Here is a 21,805-nt window from a genome sequence, read left to right on the forward strand (position 1 = left end):
TCAAATTCAGCGGGCCCCTACCCCTCCTCACCGTTTGCAGCCTCACAACCCTCAAGGTTGACCCTCCCTCCCTCTTTGCCAATCTGACTGTGGATTGCAAGCCCATCGCCACCAGGAGCAGACGGTACAGCGCCCAAGACAAGGCCTTCATCAGGTCCGAGGTCCAGCGGCTGCTTCGGGAGGGTATCATCGAGGCCAGCAAAAGCCCCTGGAGTGCCCAAGTGGTAGTGGTTGAAACTGGGGAGAAACACAGGATGGACTACAGCTAGACCATCAATCGGTACACGCAGCTCGACGCATACCCCCTCCCTCGCATATCTGATATGGTCAATCAGATTGCACAGTACCGGGTCTTCTCAACGATTGACCTTAAATCCGCATACCACCAGCTCCCCATCCGCAAATCGGACCGTTCATACACTGCCTTCGAGGCGGACGGTCGCCTCTATCAATTTCTTAGGGTTCCCTTCAGCGTCACTAATGGGGTCTCGGTATTCCAAAGAGAAATGGACCGAATGGCTGACCGGTATGGACTGCGGGCCACGTTTCCATACTTAGATAATGTCACCATCTGCGGCCATGACTAGCAGGACCACGACGCCAACCTTGCCAAATTTTGCCACACCGCATCTCTCCTCAACCTCACTTACAACAAGGAGAAGTGTGTGTTCCGCACAGGCCGTTTGGCCATCCTCGGCTACGTAGTCCAAAACGGACTACTGGGGCCCAACCCCGACCGCATGTGCCCCCTCATGGAGCTCCCCCTCCCCCACTGCCCCAAGGCTCTCAAACGCTGCCTGGGATTCTTTTCTTACTACGCCCAGTGGGTCCCACAATACGCGGACAAGGCCCGCCCACTAATCCAGTCCACACATTTTCCCCTCATGGCCGAGGCACAACAGGCCTTCGCCCGTATTCGCTCTGACATAGCCAAGGCCAGGATGCACGCAGTAGATGAGACACTGCCCTTTCAAGTAGAGAGCGACGCTTCAGATGTCGCCCTTGCCGCCACACTGAATCAGGCAGGCAGACCCGTGGCATTCTTTTCCCGCACCCTCCATGCCTCCGAAATTCGACACTCCTCTGTTGAAAAGGAGGCCCAGGCAATCGTTGAAGCGGTGCGGCACTGGAGGCATTACCTGGCCGGCAGGAGATACACTCTCCTCACTGACCAACGGTAGCCTTCATGTTCAACAACACGCAGCGGGGCAAGATCAAAAATGATAAAATCTTGCGGTGGAGAATCAAGCTCTCCACCTATAATTACGAGATCTTGTATCGCCCCGGCAAGCTCAACGAGCACCCAGACACCCTCTCCCGAGGTACATGTGCCAGCGCACAAGTGAACCAGCTCCGTGCCCTGCACGATAGCCTTTGCCATCCGGGGTCTACTCAGTTGTACCATCTGGTCAAAGCCCGCAATCTGCCCTACTCCGTCGAGGATGTACGGACAGTCACCAGAGACTGGCAGGTCTGTGCGGAGTGCAAGTCGCACTTCTACCGGCCAGACCGCGCGCGCCTGGTGAAAGCGTCCCGCCCCTTTGAACGCCTCAGTGTGGATTTCAAAGGGCCCCTCCCCTCCACCGACCGCAACACATATATCCTTAGCATGGTTGATGAATTCTCCAGGTTCCCATTCGCCATTTCATGCCTGGATATGGCATCTGCCAACGTCATCAAGGCCCTTGACTCCATATTCGCTCTGTTCCAGCACCAACACCACCACCACCACCGACGCCGTCGACGCCGACACCGCCTGTACAGACATCGCCACCACTGTTACATCGCTCCCAGCGAACCGTCAGACCACCGGACAGACTTAACCACTGACGGGCACCGGGTTACAAGAAGGACTCATATTTTTTTTCCCTCCCCTCTGTAAATAATTCACAATTCTGTATATAGTTCCACGCCACCCCCGCCGGACTCATTTTTAACAGGGGGTGAATGTGGTGATCCACTGTGTAATTGTGTGTGTGCCTGTATTAGGGGATGTACAGTAGTACCTATACCACAGGTTCGCCGGTAGCCCCTGCCGGCTAGCTCTGCCCACAAGGAGCCGTATAAATATGCATGAGTTCTTCTGAGCAGCCATTCTACCAGCTGCAGTCAGAGGATAAACATCTAACTGTAATAAAGCCTCTATTGTACCCATTTGAGTCTTTAGTACGATTGATAGCTCATCGCCGGTGATCCCTGCATGTCTGCTGGCATATCCTTCTCACGGGCCCATAGATCTTGAGAGGTTGCGTGTTGAGGGAGTTGGTGAATGGTCAGGGCTCACTCACTGGGCTCAATTTTCTGGCCTCTAATACCCATCAGCCAGAGGTGAGATGTGCACCAGACTGTTTGTGTAAACCCGTTTAATGGTGAGTATATACATTGCTGTGCCCTAACCCCTCACTGCTGTATATGTGCTACACCCCTGCCAATCCAAGTGTTATCTAACTTTCTTATCTTATATGCTCTTCCACCCCTTCTAGGTATAATCCCAGCCAGCATATCAGAGGTGGAGGCAGCCTGGTACGTGGCTCGCCCTCTGATTGACTTTGGCGACTGAATTACCCTTGGCGACTGTCCTCTTGAGGACCTGGGTGTAGATGGGTCTGACTGACTCCGGGTGTCACAGGTGATGACATGTTATCATGTTCTGCGCGCTGCTCATCAGATGCATCAGTGTCAGGTGGAGGGTGCATTCGGACGTGCTGAGGTGTTCAAGCGCCTCCAGTGTGGAAGGCACTGGCATGATCTCCACCACTTCCTTCTCTCTCGGGGTTGCTGATCCACCGGCTACTCCATGGCATAGAGGTGAGGCTATAGTGAGCTCCGGAGGCTTCACCTTCATCTGGCATTGCCAACCATGGAGGTCCGCCCTTGTCTGAGCCATGGTGGCAATGCCCATAGCCATAGAGCACTGAGACTGGGACACATCCCCCACTGCCTTGAACACGTCCCATCGGGGGTTGTAGCAAGGCTCCTGGCCAAAGAGGACAATACATGTGTTGGGGTTTGGTGCCGAGTTGATTGTCAGGGAGATACAGGTAAGTGGGTTGTTGACCTCTCGAGGATTGAGGGCAGATGTGAGGAGTGAGGGACAGGAGTGATGCAAGGGGCACAGAGGTATTGATTCACCCAAACTGCCCTCAGGAGGTCATTCATCTTTTTTCAGCATTGCGTTCCGGTCCTCCTCATGAAGCTGGCAACACCGACTGACTCAGTCATCCCCTGCCAGGCGCTGTTTACTCTGGCAGGCTTGAGCCTGGGGAAGAGGTTATCCCTCCTCACCTCAATTGTGTCCAGAATTCTGTCCATCTCAGCTTGCCAGAATCATGTGTTGGTCTTCTCTGGGCCACCTTCTTGGCTGGAGTGTGCAAGTGCTCACCAGATTGCCAGGCTATTAGTGCAAATTCTGACCCCAGTGAATCAGAGGCCAGCGGCGATGGGAGTTGCTCCAATTCACATGGACAGAATAATAGACTTTATTCGTGTCACAAGTAAACTTACATTAACACTGCAATGAGGTTACTGTGAAAATTCCCTAGTCGCCACACTCCGGCGTCTGTTTGGGTACACAGAGGGAGAATTCAGAATATCCAAATTACCTAACAGCTCGTCTTTCGGGACTTGTGGGAGGAAACCAGAGCACCCAGAGGAAACCCACACAGACACGGGGAAAACATGCAGACTCCGAACAGACAGTGACCCAGCTGGGAATCGAACACCGGTCCATGCCGCTGTGAAGCATCAGTGCTAACCATTGTGCTGCCCATAGAATGCTGGCCCATTTACATGTCCTGAATCTCAGACCTAGCAGCAACCCCAAAGGGAACGCGAATTTGTACGCTATTCAGTTCCAGTGGGAACACATAGGGCTGGATTCACCGTTTCTGAGACCGAGTGTTGATGCTAGCGGAGGATGTGTGGATTTTTACGACAGAAAAATCGCCGCAACAACTGCACCGATCCAATAACGTAGAAAGCAATCAATTCCGGGAAAAACGATCCCGATTTGCCGGGTCCATGAGTGGCACTCATGAGGCTCACACTCCACAGCCGCACTTAAATGGTCCTTCCCTCCCCCCACACACCGTCCTAGCCAACAAGATGGCTGGAGGAGAGTAGCGCCATGGTTCAGGGACACGGAGCTGCACACCCTCTGGACATGGTGGAGAGGTGGACCAAGAATCCAACACATGCCCATGATTCACCCATGCGTCACGGCCCATAGTTTGAAAACCATGGTTTCGATTGTTCTAGTAGAGAAAAGATGCTAGATAAATTTACAGTTGGAGACAATTGTCACAGCCTGTTTGTCAACAGTAGAGACTTGAGAGTCTCCTCAGTCCCATAGAATGCTGGGAAGGGCGGCACGGTGGCGCAGTGGGTTAGCCCTGCTGCCTCACGGCGCCGAGGTCTCAGGTTCGATCCTGGCTCTGGGTCACTCTCCGTGTGGAGTTTGCACATTCGCCCTGTGTTTGCGTGGGTTTCGCCCCCACTGGGCTGTATGAGTTGCACCGTCTAACAGTTTTGTTGTATGTGTCTCCACCCACCACCGCCGCCAACCCTCCTCTCGTGCATAATCGCCGGGAGCGGGAGAAGACTGAAGGGGTACCACCAGAACTGCGGCCCCTCATCATGTCCAAGCAGAGGGCCCTGAACGTGGCCGGTGGCCCAGAGGAAAGGGAGGTTGCTGGGGTGGAGTGCAGTCACGGGCGAGCAAGTGGGACCCGCCGAGTTGCGGTTCCCCATGACACGTGTGTGTCACGATCTCCCCCTCACCCTCACCCCCCCACCCCAACACTCCTCACCCTCACACTCCTCACTTCCACACACCCTCACCCCCACACCGCTCATCCCCACACTCCTCACCCCCACATCACCCTCCTCCCCCCTCCTCCGGCCCGCTGTCTAATAATACATGTTGGCTTGCAGGACCTGCCCGAGATGGGGTGTCCATCTGGTGTCCCCGCCCCCAGCCAGTGCCAGAGCCGGTGCTCCCCAGACAGCCGAGCATTGATTGGGATTGCAGCTGGAACACCAGCCCTCTGCCCGAGACCCAGGAGACCCCGGAGCTCGGGTCGGAGGATGACACTGACTATCCGTCACAGCTGTCTCCAACACCCTACACCAGCCCAGAGACACTCACCTCAGTTGGGCACATTAGCGAAAAGACTCCCTGGACACTATCTGGTGCACACCACAGCTTATCCGATACAGCAGGTGGAGGTTGCCGTGTTATTCACCCTGGGGCAACACAGACTGCAACTGGATGCAGTTGTACTTGAAAGTAGACTCCAAACTGTGATGTTAGTTCAATACGCTTTATTGAACTTGTTAAGCAGTGCACACAGTTCGCTGTGGGTTTGACACTCTACTAATCTAAGTGTGCTTGTTATAAACAACTAGACCAGACTAGCTCTGAGCCACGTGTAGAAGTGATATATACACCCTGACTGTCACTACAGTTGTCACCAGTGGAAAGAGGCAGAGTGCTGATGCCTCGTGTGTTTTATAGTGGGAGACCACCCTCTAGTGTTCTACCTGGTGATTAGTTGTGTTCTGTCCTGTGTGTTAATTGGTTGTACTGGGTGTCTGTCACTGCCTGTCTGTATCTCATTATCTGCTTGAGTGCATATCATGACAGAGGTAGGAGCAGCCGAGGGGCCGGATGGTCGGAGGGAAGGCCGTCTCCAGGAACCAGCTGCCGTCGAGACATATCCTGGGCTTCTGGAACATCCAGTCCCAGGCACAGTGCAGATGCAGTCAGACAGCCATGAACTACAGGAGGGGATGACAGCTGGCATCCAGCACCTGTAGACCAGCTGCATGCAGGAGCAGGGGGTAGTGGCATCCATGCGTGCCACATAGGCAGACACCGCACGGGTGACGATCACGGTGGAGGCATTGGTGGCGATGGTTTTGGCTATGGATCAGCATGTCCAAGGCCTGGGGCATTCTGTGCAGGCGGTGGCCGAGGCCCATGACAGGGCTGCCCTCTCACAGGCAGCCATGTGCCAGAGCCAACTGGACATTGCAGCGGCACTCCCCAGCATAACCCAGTCACAGCCGGCCATGGCTGGAAACGTAGGCGGCATTGCCCGGGCGCTGACTGGCATGGCGCATACACTGGGCAAGGTAGCCCAGTCCCAGAGTGAGGTGGCCCAATCCCAAAGGGAGGTGGCCCAGTCCCAGAGGGAGGTGGCCCAGTCATGGGCTGATGTGACGCAGACCCAGAGGGTGGTGGCACAATCGCAGCATTGTGCAGTGTAGTCCCAGAATGAGATGGGCCAATCCCTGTGCTCCATGGCCACGAGCATACAGACCCTGATCGAGATCAAAGCAGGCCTCCAGGACTGGCAGCACCAGGTGGTGGTGGTGGGGGGGGGGGGGGGGGGGGGGGCGTCAGTGGATGGCTCCGCTTGCACCCCATCCCATGAAATAGCCCGGGGCCATTGAGAACCCTGAGGGAAGAGGAGGTGCTGGGGCCCCGTGCCGGTGACCCCTGCAGGGGAGGTACCGGAACACCACAGAACCTCGGACTCCCCCCTCCTGTCCCTGGTGCATCTGGTGAGCAGCGGGCAGAACAGGGCGGCACCACACCACCCGGGACACCCGATCAGGCCGGGTCGCCCCAGTAAACCCTTGTCACAGGGAAGGAGTCACAGCGGGCCGCTTCCACTCCTGCTGTACTGGCTGGGGACCACCTAGGCGTAGTGTTAGGGCCCTTAAAGCCAGAAGGTTAGACACCAGTTAAGTTGGCATGGGTGAAGGGCACAGCTAGTCGTAGGGGCTATGGCACATATTGTATATATTTGTTCAAAATCAATGCCTGTTACCACCGTTACAACCTGGTTCGGTGCTCTGTCTGATGGGTGCGGGAGTGGATGCACCCCTACGGTCGGTGTCACTATGTAGAACCATAGGCCGAGGTGGGTGGTCAGTGGGTGGGCAGCAAGTTGGCCACTATAATGGCACTTGAAGCCTGGGCACCGCCCCAGTCCTGTGGGGGATCATCCCTGCTGCTCGGCCTGTCTCCACGCCTCCCTCCCCCGGCAGGGCCCCCCCCCCCCCCCCCCCAGCCAGCTCAGCCAGTTCCCTTGATATGTTGTCGCCCTCACTGAACGCACCCCTGTCCCCATCAGTGAGTGGCACCCTAGCCTGTGATGTGGGGATCCTCACCACCCATCCCTGCCAACAGGGCGACTGCTGGCTGCCACTATCCACGTCAGTGATAGTCTCTGTGCTCCCTGTTCTGTTTCTTCAGTGGGGTCTACTGTGGGTCTCCTCACTGGGTGGGCCGTGTGTTATCCTGCCGACAGGGTGGCAACTAGTTGTGTGGTGGAGAAGATCACTATGTTCCACCAATAACCTCCATGTTTAAAGGCTTCTGTGTGGGTAGGTCCTACAGACGGGGGTGAGTGAAAAACTATGCATCTGCTTGAAGCTTAGCTACAGTGTGATTTGGGGCCTGGATGTCACACAGTTTGTGACAGAGAGCTGGTCATGTTTCCTGGCCGGGCAGGATGGATAGGAGCAGGGGTGCAGTGAACTCGCAGGGCTTGGAGACAGCTCGTGGACTTCAGGGGTGGGCTTGCTGATATTGCCAATGGTGTGGCTTCCACTCTGAGAGGGGCTGTGTACAGGGGAGGGTGCCAAAGCCACGATGTATGTGTCCCATGTTTGGGGTGCACTCTGCTCATCCCCTGCTTCCCTTGCTGTGGAGCTGGGCTTCTGAGGAATGCACTGAGGAGTGCCAACACCTGACCACACCCATCCTATTCATGATACTTATGGGGTATGAGATTTTCAGAGGGGCTGGCTGGGTGGGTGGGTTCCTAGATGACCAGAGGCTCTCTGAGAATTTAGAGGATACAGTGACAGTTAGCAGTGTGAACAGCTAGGATCCTGTATGTAGCTGCAAAGGGGTGCATTTAAATAACATACTGCAGCAATGGCGGTCTGAACCAGGCCACTCCGATCCTGAGGAGTGATGTGCATCACTGTAAATACACAAGGGGTTAATGTAAATACATGTAGACTAGCTAGACACTAGAGGGAGCACCAGAGATATGACACACAGACACTCAACCAATAGATCAGTAAGATAGGACACGACCAATGGGCATTCACGATGCACACAGAGGTGACACGACCACATGAGGGCATTACACCTACCCATATATAAAGGACACCACACATATGATCTGCCTCTTTCCAGTGGAGACACTCAGTGAGTACAGACACCGGGTTGATTCAATATCAGTCCCACCACGTGGATTGTAGCAGACTGGTTAGTCAGTCTGAGTAGCTGTAGAAGGATTAACAGTAGTGTCAAACCCGAATAATAGAAGTGTAAATAGTTTAATAAACGCGTTGAAGTTATCTCCACCTCTGAACCTTCCTTTGTCAAGTGCACCACAAGAAAGCCGCTTATGCTACACCTAGAACATAACAAGACAGGGTACCAGCAGTGAACCGTTTCAATCCATATAGCTAAAACTCAGCGTACAGTGACAACCAGCAACAATACCCAGGCGAGATGTTTGAGATCCCGGTTCCGCAGCGGCTCCAGTGCCACGGCAATCTCCGCGAAAACTGGCGGGCATTCCGGAAAAGGTTTGAAATCTTCCTGGGAGCAGCCGACCTACAAGGCATGGTCGATGTTGAAAAGTCAGAGCTTCTGCTCACCATCGCCGGTGCCGAAGCAGAAGAAATCTTTTAAAAATTCAAGTTCTCCAAAAGGCAAAACAGGAGCAACTTCAAGGCAGTCCTGGACAAATTCGGTAAATACTGTGAGGAAAACACACTCCAACCAGCAAGAAAAGGTAAGAGAAGTGCCAGTACTCACCACAAGGCCGAGATCCCGGAGCAGAGAACAATTTTGATCGGCGGCCATCTTTTTAAAGGTACTGCACATGCGCAGTGCGCGAGAAGCGCACAGAACGGGAAGGTCCGTTTGCGCATGCGTAAGAAGCCGCGCATGCACAATCGCGAAAACGGCCCCCAATACAGGAACAGCGATATGCGCATGCGCAAACACTTCCTACGTCTGACGTCACATGCGTCATGACATCAGAGGCCCCGGACCACACCCATTTAAAGGGGAAACGTCCCAAATCCCGAAACAAATCTCTTAAAGCCGTAAAACAAGCCTCTTTCACCTGGAATGACAGCACAATACCTCAAATTGAACCAGAAAATGAAATTAACCTCCGAAGAACCCTTCGTTACCTACGCCCAAACCGATGATTCAGGTCTTGAATACTTCGACACCGACCTTTATATTTTCTCTGTACATCGCAAGACCAATGCCAGCTCCGCCACAAACAGTGATGATATGGTCCTAGAGGACTACTCGAACAAAGCGACGATGACAGTCCAGGCCCAAGTGAAGAACAACAGCAAAACAATGACAGTCCACCCACATTGTTTGAGCCACCAGATGAAGACTCTGACAATTTACCCAACCCAAATGAACAACAAGAAGCTACTGAGGCTCTACCCACTGTATGTGAGATGAGTGACGACAGCATCCCACCTCCCATACAAGATGTGCAAAGTGACAGACCTCAGCTAGTGTGCACAGAGGCACTCGACGATCACTGGGAGACCACTGGTGACTCTGGTGACGCCACGTTAAATCCAACCTCATTCGCTCGAACCTCTCCACAAGTCAATGCATTCCTGCATGTTCCAACTCCAGATGTGCAGCTTCAAGAAATCTCAGCTGACTCCAGTGAACCTGCTAAGACTCCGGATGAGGAGCACCAGCAAACCACAGCTGACTCAGGTGACACAAACCAGACTCCAGATGGGGAGCAACCAAACGCCAACTCTGATTCACGTAAGCCGGACTTTACTCCAGACAGGGAGTGCCGCAAGCTCAGTGACGGCACGCTCAGGGTGACAGCAGATGCCACAATGACAGGAGATGGATGACTTGACACTTACACTTGGTCAGTAATAACAAGTAGTGGCTACAGTCCAAGAGGAACACACCAATATTCACCACAGCTATATCCTTCCAAGCCATACCCACACATTTTTTCCACACCAGCAGTGCAGCCAATGACAGCTTATGCTGGACAAACCCAGTATTCAGGAATGCAGCAGCCAACAGACTATGCAGCATATTCTCAAACAGGCCAGCACTACGGATTGTTCACTGATGGAACTGAGACCGAAGGAGGACTACCGCAAGCGCAATCAGCGCTACAGACTGGATTCCTTAGTTACAGCCCAGGATTTGCTGCACCCCAGCCTGGCCAGACTGCATATTCCTATCGGATGCAAGCATTTGGCCAGAACCAGTATGCACAGTATTATCCAACTTCAACATATGGCACATACATGACATCGAATGATACTGTTGATGGTACTTCTTCAACGTCAACACCTTATCGGCTACAAGATGCCATCCAACATCACTATCACAAACATCAAAAAAAAAAGGGACTCCAAATCAGACAGTGAAGTGATTTGACCACTTCTTGGTTCCTGTTGCACAGGGATGTTGATAGCGTTTATAAGGACATGCCACCATCATATTCGCCAATCCACCAAGAGAGACATTTGACCATGATGATTGATTGTTTTTGGAGTCACACAAATGATTTGGACTTATTGTTTAATCACTGTTTCCCTGACTTGTACACACCATAACTTATCTGCCTGTCTTTTGTTCAATTTTCTTAAAGTGTACAGAAAATATGTAACATGTAAAAAAGGGGGATGGGTGATGTGCATCACTGTAAATACACAAGGGGTAATGTAAATACATGTAGACTAGCCAGACACTAGAGGAAGCACCAGAGACATGACATACAGACACTCAACCAATAGATCAGTTAGATAGGACACGACCAATGGGCATTCACAATACACACAGAGGTGACACGACCACAGGAGGGCATTGCACCAACCCATATATAAAGGACACCACACACATGATCTGCCTCTTTCCAGTGGAGACAGTCAGTGAGTAGAGACACAGGGTTGATTCAATATCACTCCCACCACGTGGATTGTAGCAGACTGGTTAGCCAGTCTGAGTTGCTATGGAAGGATTAACAGCAGTGACAAACCCGAGTAATAGAAGTGTAAATAGTTTAATAAACGTGTTGAAGTTATCTCCACCTCTGAACCTTCCTCTGTCAAGTGCACCACAAGGAAGCCGCTTATGCTACACCTAGAGCATAACAAGACAAGGGGGACACTCCGAGTGCAAGGGCTTGGCACCAAGTCATTCCGCTCTACTCGCTGCAGCTCAGACAGCCACCCCCAGCCAACGCAACAATCCTTAAGAGTTTTTGACGCATTTTACTTGCCTTTGCACTCCCCCCCCCCCCCCCCCCCCCACAGCCTTGACGTCCAGGACCAGCTCGTAAATACTTGCACCAATTTGCCCCCGCGTGACTCCCCCTGAGTGGGGTGGAGTTTCACGGAGTTCTGAAGTCATTTGCATGGGCCCGCCGGCGATTTCCGCGAAGCTCACTAATGCTGCCAACGGGGGACAGGAGCATTGCAACGGAATCGACGTTGGGAGCAAATCATGATTTTTGCATTATCCATTTTCCCCCTCCCGATCGCAATTCTAACTGCCACCTATGGGAGGTGGAGAATTCAGCCCATGGACTAAGACTTGTGGGAGGTGTAGTATTACGGTTTGGAAGAGTTAATGTGTGGAATTGTGCAAATACTACGTTCCATAATGACGATCTGAGAGATCATATGACGGAGAGAGAAGGGAGGAATGTTCAGGGCTTCAGCAGTGTCACACTTAGTCATTGGTAGCTGTAGATAGTTCAATTGTATAAAACAAACCAGTTGTCATTTGAATATACCAACTTCTCATTCATCATTCCAAAGCTCGACTAATCGACATACAACAGCATTTCTTTTTCTATTTCACACAAACGCATCATCGTTTCCACTCATTTTCATCTCATTATAATGTGTGATTAAGCGAGTAATGGAGAGAATTGTCGGAATTGTTCACGCTGCAATTGGCGAGGGTGGAAAACAGAAACAAAACTAACTGTTTGTGAAATTATTCTAATGGGCTATGCATCTGAGGCAGAATTCCTTTTGCAGGTTTATAGATACAAAGAACCAGGCTGAGTACAGATTGCCTCAAATTCCTCAAGGGGAGGCTATTTTGACGTGTTCAGTAAACTCTTCCTCTACTTATTAATTGAGAAGCCACAAAGGTTCAGATGAGTAAGACAGTGGATGAGAAGATTGAAGGGATACTGATTAAGTGCCATCAAGCTTAGGTTTTAAAAGTTTAGAATTCTAAAATCTTACAGAAAGAAATAGGCTATTTGGCTCATTGTGCTGCACAAGCCCTTGGAAAGAGGGATCTAATTAATCCAATTCCAATTGCTGTCTCCTCTGTATATCTTTTCTTTTGAGGTCCTATGGAAGAATGAGTTCGAATGAGCTGTTTACACATGAGCAACATGATAGAATGCATGAATGCACATCCTTATACTATTTGCTCATGATGGTCCCACCAGGAAAATCAACACTAGTCCTGTAGCTAGTCCCTCTCCTGTAAGGAAAACTGGGTCAGTCAGACATCAGTTCCTCTTTAAGGACCTTTTCTAGGATATTGGACAGAAATCTCAATATATTATTTAATTTGTAAGGCTGTGAAGGAAGGTTACTTCGCTCTGGGAGTGACTCCACGCACAAATAAGGATATGGTATATTGAAACAAACGTTATTATTAACACAGTATTAAACTAACTTGAACATCATACAAGAAAAGCTTAAAATTACCAGTTAGACAATGCTTAACAATAAAATGAAACACTTTGGCCGGGATTCTCCGAAACGACGGCTAAGTGATGATGCCGGCGGAAACACCGGAGCGTTTCACGCCGGCGCCACCGGGCCCCTTGGCCCAGAGAGTCACTTACCTGAAGGGGGCCAGCAGGGCACCGGAGTGATCCACGCAGCTCCGGCTGCCGATACGGGGCCCTGCACTTCCGGCTGTGGGGCCGTGCAACATGGCGGACCCACACAGCAAGCCCCCCCCCCCCCCCCCCCCCAGATCGCACGTGCCCACCGATTCGTGGCCCCCGATCAGAACACTGGCTGTCCTGGAAGACCCCCCCCCGGTGATGGATCCCCTCACCCCCCACCATGGCAGCCACGGCAGGCGGCACTCCGAGTGCCCGCCTGGTGGAACCAGGTTAGAACCATGCCGGCAGGAACTTGGCCAGCTGCTGGCGGAGAATCGCCATGGGGGCCTCTTTCAATGGCCCCCGACCGGCGCCGCGTCGAGCGTGCCCACGTGACTGCCGGTGGTTTATGGTCCATGGTCCATGGGAAGGCGTCGGACACATCGTGGGTCTGACGCCTCATTCTCCGCCCCCGCGCTGAGCGAGATTTCGGCACGGAGGCTCGGGAAACCCAGCCTTCACCTCCGAATTGCTATCTTTTTATCTCTGATCAAGCAAAATCCATCTCAGGTCAAAATCCACTCTAAATGCAATTAGCAAAGACAGGAATACTTGCTGTACAGATGTCTTGGAGAAACTGCTTTGCGAGAGAGAGAAATCCTTCAGAAAACAGCCTGCAGATTCTTGCCGGTGTCAAAGTACCGCTTAATCTCCCAGCATCTGGCATATCAAAACACCACACACAGGACTATAGGAGTCATACTGGAATATAGGGGCCACACACGGGATTGAAGGAATCACAGTAGAATACAGAGGCCACTTTCTGGAGCAAAGGGGTCACACTGGACTGTAGAGACCGCACACAGGACTGCAGAGCTCACACTGGAATATTGGATTGGATCAATCCAATCACACAGGATTATCTGGAACATACCAGAATACAGTGGCTGCACAAAGGATTATTGGAGTCACACGAACATAGGAGCCACATATAGGACTAAAGGAGTCACACTGGAATATAGGGGTGTCACCAAATGGCCAATAGCCTGAAGGCTAGGCCTGAGAAAGAATTGAACACCAGGGGAGGCGGTGGCATTGTCGCTGGGATAGTCATCCAGAGGCCCAGGGTAATGGTTTGTGGACCTGGGTTCAAATCCTACCAGGCAGATGATGGAATTTGAATTCAATAAAAATCTGGAATTAAAAGTCTAATTATGATCATGAAACCAGTGTTGATTGTCATAATAGCCTATCTGGTCCTTTAATGTCCTTTAGGGAAGGAAATCTGTCATCCTTAACTTGCCTGGCCTACATGTGACTCCAGATCCACAGCAATGTGGCTTCCTTTTAAATACCCTCTGAGATGGACAATAAATGTTAACCCAGCCGTGAAGCCCATCTCCCATGAACAACTTTTAAAAAACAATCAAAATTAAACAGCAGCTAGGCCTGATGGGAATTTGGACAGATCAAGGGAGCACAGATACTGGTCAGAGACGAACAAGGCAAGTCTGGATTTGTCCAGGAAGCTGGGACCAGAAGTGCTCGACTTTGACCAAATAAGGACATTATTGGATGTATTGGCCAGGATTGGCCAGACTCACACGCACCTCAATCCCACTATCGGCCACACTCAAATGGCACCTCAGTTACCATATATGGAAAGGGCTATGTGCATTCCGTTAACCTGGCGATGGACTTCTAGGGGGCTCCTAACGTATTCCATATATGGAATCGGCAATCCCACTGGGTGCTGTAACCCCCATCCCCTCTGCTGGGAAACCTCAATGGCTGGAAGACAGAGAATTTTCCAGAAGGGTGCGAAAGAGAGAAGTGAGGTGGTATAAGAAGAGACACCTGTCAGCCACCCCCAGTAAAGACTCCAACCTGGGTGAAGACTCCATAGGACAGGGGAACCAAGCAAACCTGCTGCTCATGGGGCAATTCCAAGCCCAGTGCGGAAAGCATTCCAGCAGGAACAGCCTGCCATTCGGGATCATGATGCTGCTCAGGAAACCTTGGCCAAGCTTGTGGAGAAGCTGTGGTCAAAGTCCTGCACAAGGCAGGTAAAGAGAATAGGGCCTGCACTGCAGACCACTCAAAGTGCCAGCGTGAGATTGACAATCTTAAATTCCAACTTTCCACTCAGAAAGGGATAAAGTGTGCCTTTGGAAGCACAGAAGCAGGCAGGGTGGTGACCACGGGGTAGGTTGGGAAGTTATAAAGGAGAAAGCCTGTAGACATGCCTAATGCAATGATAAATGGGAACCTCCCACCTCGCTTCCTGGAGGAACCCAAACACTTGGCACCCCCAGAACCTTCTCCCACACCAATGAATCCATTGACCACCAGCCATCGAGACGGTCAGAATAACATCGCATACACCACCTTGTTCACAGTTGCACAATTGGCAGAAACATCATAAAAGATGCCCGTATTTGAATCAGCTTCACACCCCTATACCTTCTTTGATAGCACACACTGTTAAGTAATGGATTAATAGACATTCCAATTAGTTGTCTCATTTATGTTAAGTATCCAATAATTGACACTGATATGTAAAGGGGCTTCAGGAGGCTATTGTGTGAGGTGATGTAATGATAGATTTTTGTGCAGAGTCTGTTAAAGTGAAATAAAGGTGTTTGAGAAATGGAGCAGAACCTTTGACTCTTTATACTACAGCAGCTAAATGTCTAACAAATGGTAGCAGAGGATGGTTGCTGTGCAAATGTGAAGGGTTGAAAGATACAACTTTTCCAGACCAAACCAAGGAGTGAGTGAGAAGAAAAAGAAAAAGAAGATATTTGGCTGAACCTAGGATAAAGATGTCTGGATATGACTACCCCCCCCCCCCCCCCCTTACCTTCTGAAAGGGGATCGTACGACCAATGGAGAAGTGCAGTAGTTATGTGGACTAAGGTAACTGCCTTGGGAAAGAGAAAACAAGGTATGGCATTGGCTCTTTCTCTACCTTATGACAGTAAAATCCGAAGCAAAGTGTTTTCTGAGCTGGAATTGGAAGAGTTAGACTCAGAAGAAGGTCTGCAGACTCTATCACATTATATGGATAAGATTTATAAAAAGGATGACTTGTTAAGCGAGTATGAAGCATGGTTGAATATTGATAGGTTCCAGAAAATAGAGGATTTTTCCATTGAAGACTATACAATAGAATTTGGCAGACTATATAATTTCCACAGTCTGTGTTAGCCTTTAAATTACTTGACTGTGCTAGAGTGAGCAACATGGATAGGCTCCTGGTTTTGACAGGAGTTCAGTTTGCAGATAAGGATACCTTACTCGATCAGATGACATAAGCTTTAAAAAAAGTTTCTGCGGATACATTCGATTCCGAAGGCCCTGATGACCCAAATAGGTCAACCTGCAATAAAGCAGAATATGGAAGGTACACTACTAACAGGATGGCGAAATTGTACGGCTACAAACAGGTTCCAACACTATAGAAGGAGATCAGGAACAGGAAATTATGAAGTCAGAAACCCTTTTAGAGCCTACAATAGGAAGATGAACCCCAGAAATGCACGGGGTATGATAAATCGATGTTTTTGATGTGACTCTCAATACCATTATGCTTTCAACTGTCCAACACGTCGTAAGAGTGTTTGGAGCGACACATGACATGGAAGAGTCAGAAGAGGAAAAAGATAGTGACCAGAAAGAAGGCATTGTCCTATTAACAAGCAGTTTTACGCCGGTAATGAGGGTGTTGGTTGCAGAATTTTTCAATTGTGCTGTATTGGACAGTGGCTGCACATCTACTGTATGTGGAATTAACTGGTTAAAATGTTGCCTCGACTCCTTGAATGCTGACAATCGTAACAAGGTTAAGGAAGTTGAAAGTTCCACAAGTTTCAGGTTTGGGGATGATAATACTCTGAAGTCGCTGAAAAGAGTGGTGATCCCTTGCAATATTGCCGGAGTGAATCATTTCATTAGCACGGATGTTGTATCAAGTGAGATACCTTTGCTTCTGTGCAGACTGTCGATGAAGAAAGCACACATGAAACTGGATATGGAACAGGATAAGGCAACAGTTTTTGGAAAGACGGTGGACTTACAATTTACACAGTCGGGACACTATTGTATTCCATTACTGACAAATAATATTTCAAGTGCAGTTGTTAAGGGTGTGTTAATGGCAGTTGAAAATGGGACTTTAGCTGATAAAAAGCTTGTTGTATTAAAACTGCATAGGCAATTTGCGTATCCGTCTCCTCGGAGGCTGAAAAATTTATTAAGGGATGCGGGGTAAGGGATGAAGATTATACTAAACTGATAGAACAGGTTAGTGATCGCTGTGAAGTTTGTAAGAAGTACAGAAGGACACCAGCACGACCGATAGTAACCCTACCTCTGGCCAGGGATTTTAACGGCATTGTGACCTTAAGATCTGGGATAAAGCCAATAATATATTTATTTTTCATTTTGTAGATTTAGCAAACAGATTTAGTCAATCAACTATTGTACAAAGTAAAGAAAAGAGTAATTCTGGATCAAATCGTAGAAAAATGGTGAGGGACAGGAATGGGCCCACCAGCAAAATTCCTTACGGACAATGGGGGAGAATTTGCTAATGATGAGTTGAGGGATATGTGTGAAACCGTGAATATCACAGTTATGAATACGGCTGCTGAAAGCCCATTTAGTAATGGTGTCTGGGAAAGAAACCATGCTGTAATTGATGACATGCTCCAGAAAGTGTTGGCAGATAGACCGAATTGCAAGCTTAATTCAGCTTTAGCATGGGCAGTGCAGGCAAATAATTAATTGCAGATGGTTGCGGGCTATAGTCCCTATCAGTTAGTGTTTGGTAGAAATTCTAAAATTCCGTCCATTTTGGATGACCAGCCTCCAGCTTGGGAAGGGACTCCAATTAGCTCTGCCTTTGCTGAGCATTTAAATGCATTACGTTGCAGTAGAAAAGCTTTTTTGGAAGCAGAAGTCTCTGAAAGAATTCGCAGAGCTTTAAGGCAGAATGTACGGCCATCAAATACCGTTTTTCAGCAAGGAGACATAGTATACTATAAGAGAGGCATTTTAATGAATGGAAAGGCCCAGGGAAGATCATAGACATAGATGGAAAAACAATTATTTTGCAACATGGCAATCAAACTGTTAGGGTAAATTCATCAAGGATAATGGGTACAGGCTACACATTTTCAAATTTAGACAGAGCAGACAGACATGGCGAGGAACTAGGACCATCTGGTACGCACGTGTTACAGAACTATGAGGACCAGTTAACTGATATAGACATGGTTCCTGTAGAGGAACACAATACTTCTGATGAATTAGAACAGGCTGTTTTTCCGAAAGGACAACTGCCAAAAGTTGGTACAAAAGTGGCATACTTGCCTGAAGGGTCTAGACAATGGAAGGATGCAACTGTTATTAGTAGAGCAGGGAAGGCCATTGGAAAGTATAAACATTGGTTGAATGTACAGCATTCAGGGGAAGGAGTCAAGACAATGGATTGGGAACATGAAGTTCTAAAATGGAGGGCACAGAAACGCAGTGCCAGTTCAGATAGTACATCGGATAGTGAACAGGTCCGCAGGAAAAGTACGAGGACTATTGAAAGGACATCCCACAGCAGAAGGGAAAGATCAAGCAGTAGCAGTACAGAACGAGATACCAGGCAGGGGCGGGGACGTCCATGAGTAAGACTACGAATATGAATAGGCAGGAAAGGTTATTTCAAAGATCTTCTTGGCTCTATTCGCCACCAAGGCATGGGAATGCAAATCTAGAGATATAAAAGCTGCCTTTTTGCAGGGGCATCAGCTCCAGAGAGACATTTATCTCCGTCTTCCTAAAAAGGCAGGAAACACAGAAGGGGTACTCTGGAAGTTGAACAAATGTGTATATGGATTAAATGATGCGTCTAGAGTCTGGTATTTTCCGGTAAGGTCAGTTTTGTTAAAGTTAGGCTGTTGCCAGTTGAAAGCAGATCCGGCAATGTTTTACTGACACTATAAGGGATATCTTTCTGACATCTTTATGATGCATGTCGATGATTTTTTGTGGGGTGGGACTAGTGATTTTGAAGCTATTGTAATCTCTGGTTTGAGGAAATAATTCAGGGTGGGAAGTCAGGCTTCTGGTGCATTTAAATATATTGGACTGGAAATCGGGCAGACTAAGTTAGGGGCAATGTTTACGTCAGCAATTTTATTTGGAAAGCATCAGCCCAATAGCAATTAGTCGTGGCCGGGTTTCACAAAAAGACGCAATTGTTTCAAAGATGGAAAAAGAGCAACTGCAAAGTTTAATTGGGCAACTGAATTGGTTAGGTAGACAGGCTGGACTGGACATGAGTTTTGATGTCTTAGAGTTGAGAAAAAAAATGAATGATCCCAAAGTGGAAGACATAATAAGAGCAAATAAAGCTCTTGGTCAAACTAAAAATGCAGGAGTGTGTTTTGAGGTTCCCGGTTTTACTTGAAACTCATAGTTTATAGTGATGCGTCCTATGCAAATTTATGTGATGAGGTTTCAAACGCAGGAGGTTTTATAATTTTCCTTTTGGGGAACAATGGTAAAAGTTGCCCTCTTGTGTGGGAAACAAAGAAAATAAGGAGAGTGGTCAAAAGCACTTTGGCTGCTGAGGCGTTAAGCCTTGTAGAGGTGATGGATATGGCCTTTTACATATCTCAGATATTGACAGAAATTTGGGATTAGGGTAATTTACCTATTGAATATCATATGGGGCTGGTTTAGCTCACTCGGCTAAATCGCTGGCTTTTAAAGCAGACCAAGCAGGCCAGCAGCACGGTTCGATTCCCGTACCAGCCTCCCCGGACAGGCGCCGGAATGTGGCGACTAGGGGCTTTTCATTGAAGCCTACTCGTGACAATAAGCGATTTTCATTTCATTTCATTTCGTATGACAATAAATACCTGTGGGAAAATGTGCACTCTACAAAAAGTGTTAATAAAAAAAGGTTAAGGATAGACATCGCAATTTTGAAGCAGATGTTGGAAAGAGGGGAGTAGCAATAATTAAATGGGTCGACAGTAGCTATCAATTGTCAGACTGTTTTACAAAAAGAGGGGCTAGTTCACAGAAACGTTTGGATATTGTTAATGAAGGGTGCCTGTTTCTGTGACTGTTTTTTTTCTTCCAAAAAAAAAGAAAAAAAAAGAAGGGAGGAAATTGCGTGTGTGTTTTTGAGTTTCTTGTAATTTTGTTTTCACCTAATTTTTTTTTCTCCAAGCAAGGGGAGACTGTTAAGTAATGGGTTAAGAGACAATCCAATTAGTTGTCTCCTTTATGTTAAGTATCTAATAATTGACACTGATATGTAAAGGGGCTTCAGGTGGCTGTTGTGTCAGGTGATGTGATGATAGACTTTTGTGAAGACTCTGTTGAAGTGAAATAAAGAAGTTTGAGAAAAGGAGCAGAACCTTTGATTCTTTATACAATAGTAGCTTTAAACAAACACCAGCAAAGTGTTTTACATGGGCGAGACGATGCGGAAGAGATAAAATTAATCTTTATATGTCTAAGCCCAGCAGTCCATTCCACTTTCCTCAATCCCCAAAACATGGGTGGAGAACAATTAGAGGAGATGAAAACATCAGTTTTAACCGCAGTCAGTATAATAGGGGAAACCTGTATCTTGATTAAATAATATGGGTGGCACGGTAGCACTTCACAGTGCCAGGGTTCCGGGTTCAATTCCCAGCTTGGGTCACTGTCTGCGTGGGTTTCTGCCGGTTTCCTCCCACAAGTCCCGAAAGACGTGCTGTTAGGTAATTCGGACATTCTGAATTCTCCCTCTGTGTACCCGAACAGGCGCTGGAATGTGGCGACCAGGGAATTTTCACAGTAACTTCATTACAGTGTTCATGTAAGCCTACTTGTGACAATAATAAAGATTTTTTTTTAAAAATTATGATTAAGTGTGGATAAAGGAAGGGACAACACCCAACTGCAATTTCTAGTCGCCTATGGACTCAGTTCATTGGAGATTTTAAGTAACTGGATAGAACTCAATTAATTACACAAAATCAGTCAAATTGGACTAGCACCCTAGTATCACATGTCACCGAAGGGGGTAGGAGGGTGCGTGGAAATGTAGACCCTGCCGATGATACACATACCAAGGTGTGGGTATTCAGGAGGATGGCTCGAGCCTGGGAAAAAGAGGTTCAGGAAATACATCAGACAAAAGCAAATAAAGATGGAAAAATTAGTTAAGACAGACCCAAACCTTGGCCTAAAATGGGGTAACGAAGGGAGAGGCAGAGACAGAGGGGGTAATTATTGAAGTTTCCCACCCTCCCCCACACTCCTCCCCAGGGAGGTAGAGATCAACTCAGGGGTACCCTACACTAGGCATCCAATACCAGGGAGGTGCTACAATTGTGGCCAAGCGGGCCACTGTGCCAGAGAGTGCAGAGCACTTGAGAGAGTGCAGTAAAGGTTTACCAGACTGATTCCTGGGATGATGCAACTAGTGTATGAGGAGAGATTGAATCAGTCAGGATTGTATTCTCAGGAGTTCAGTAGAATGAGGGGGGGATCTCACAGAAAATTAGAAAATTGCAACAGGACTGGAATAGGTAGATGCAGGAAAGATGTTACAGATGGTGGGTGTGTCCAGAATCAGAGGTCGCAGTCTGAGGATATGGGTTAGACCATTTAAGATAGAGATGAGGAGAAACTACTTCAGAATAGTCATCAGACTTTGGAATTTGTTGCCACAGGAAGTCGTTGAGGCCAAAACATTGTGGGCGGGTATTTGGCCACTGGTGGGGGAAAAGGTAGCACAGTGGTTAGCATGGTTGCTTCACAGCTCCAGGGTCCCAGCTTGGGTCACTGTCTATGCGGAGTCTGCACGTTCTCTCTGTGTCTGCGTGGGTTTCCTCCTG

This window comes from Scyliorhinus canicula, chromosome 1 (genome assembly GCF_902713615.1).
Source record: "Scyliorhinus canicula chromosome 1, sScyCan1.1, whole genome shotgun sequence".
In the NCBI taxonomy this organism is placed as follows: domain Eukaryota; kingdom Metazoa; phylum Chordata; class Chondrichthyes; order Carcharhiniformes; family Scyliorhinidae; genus Scyliorhinus; species Scyliorhinus canicula.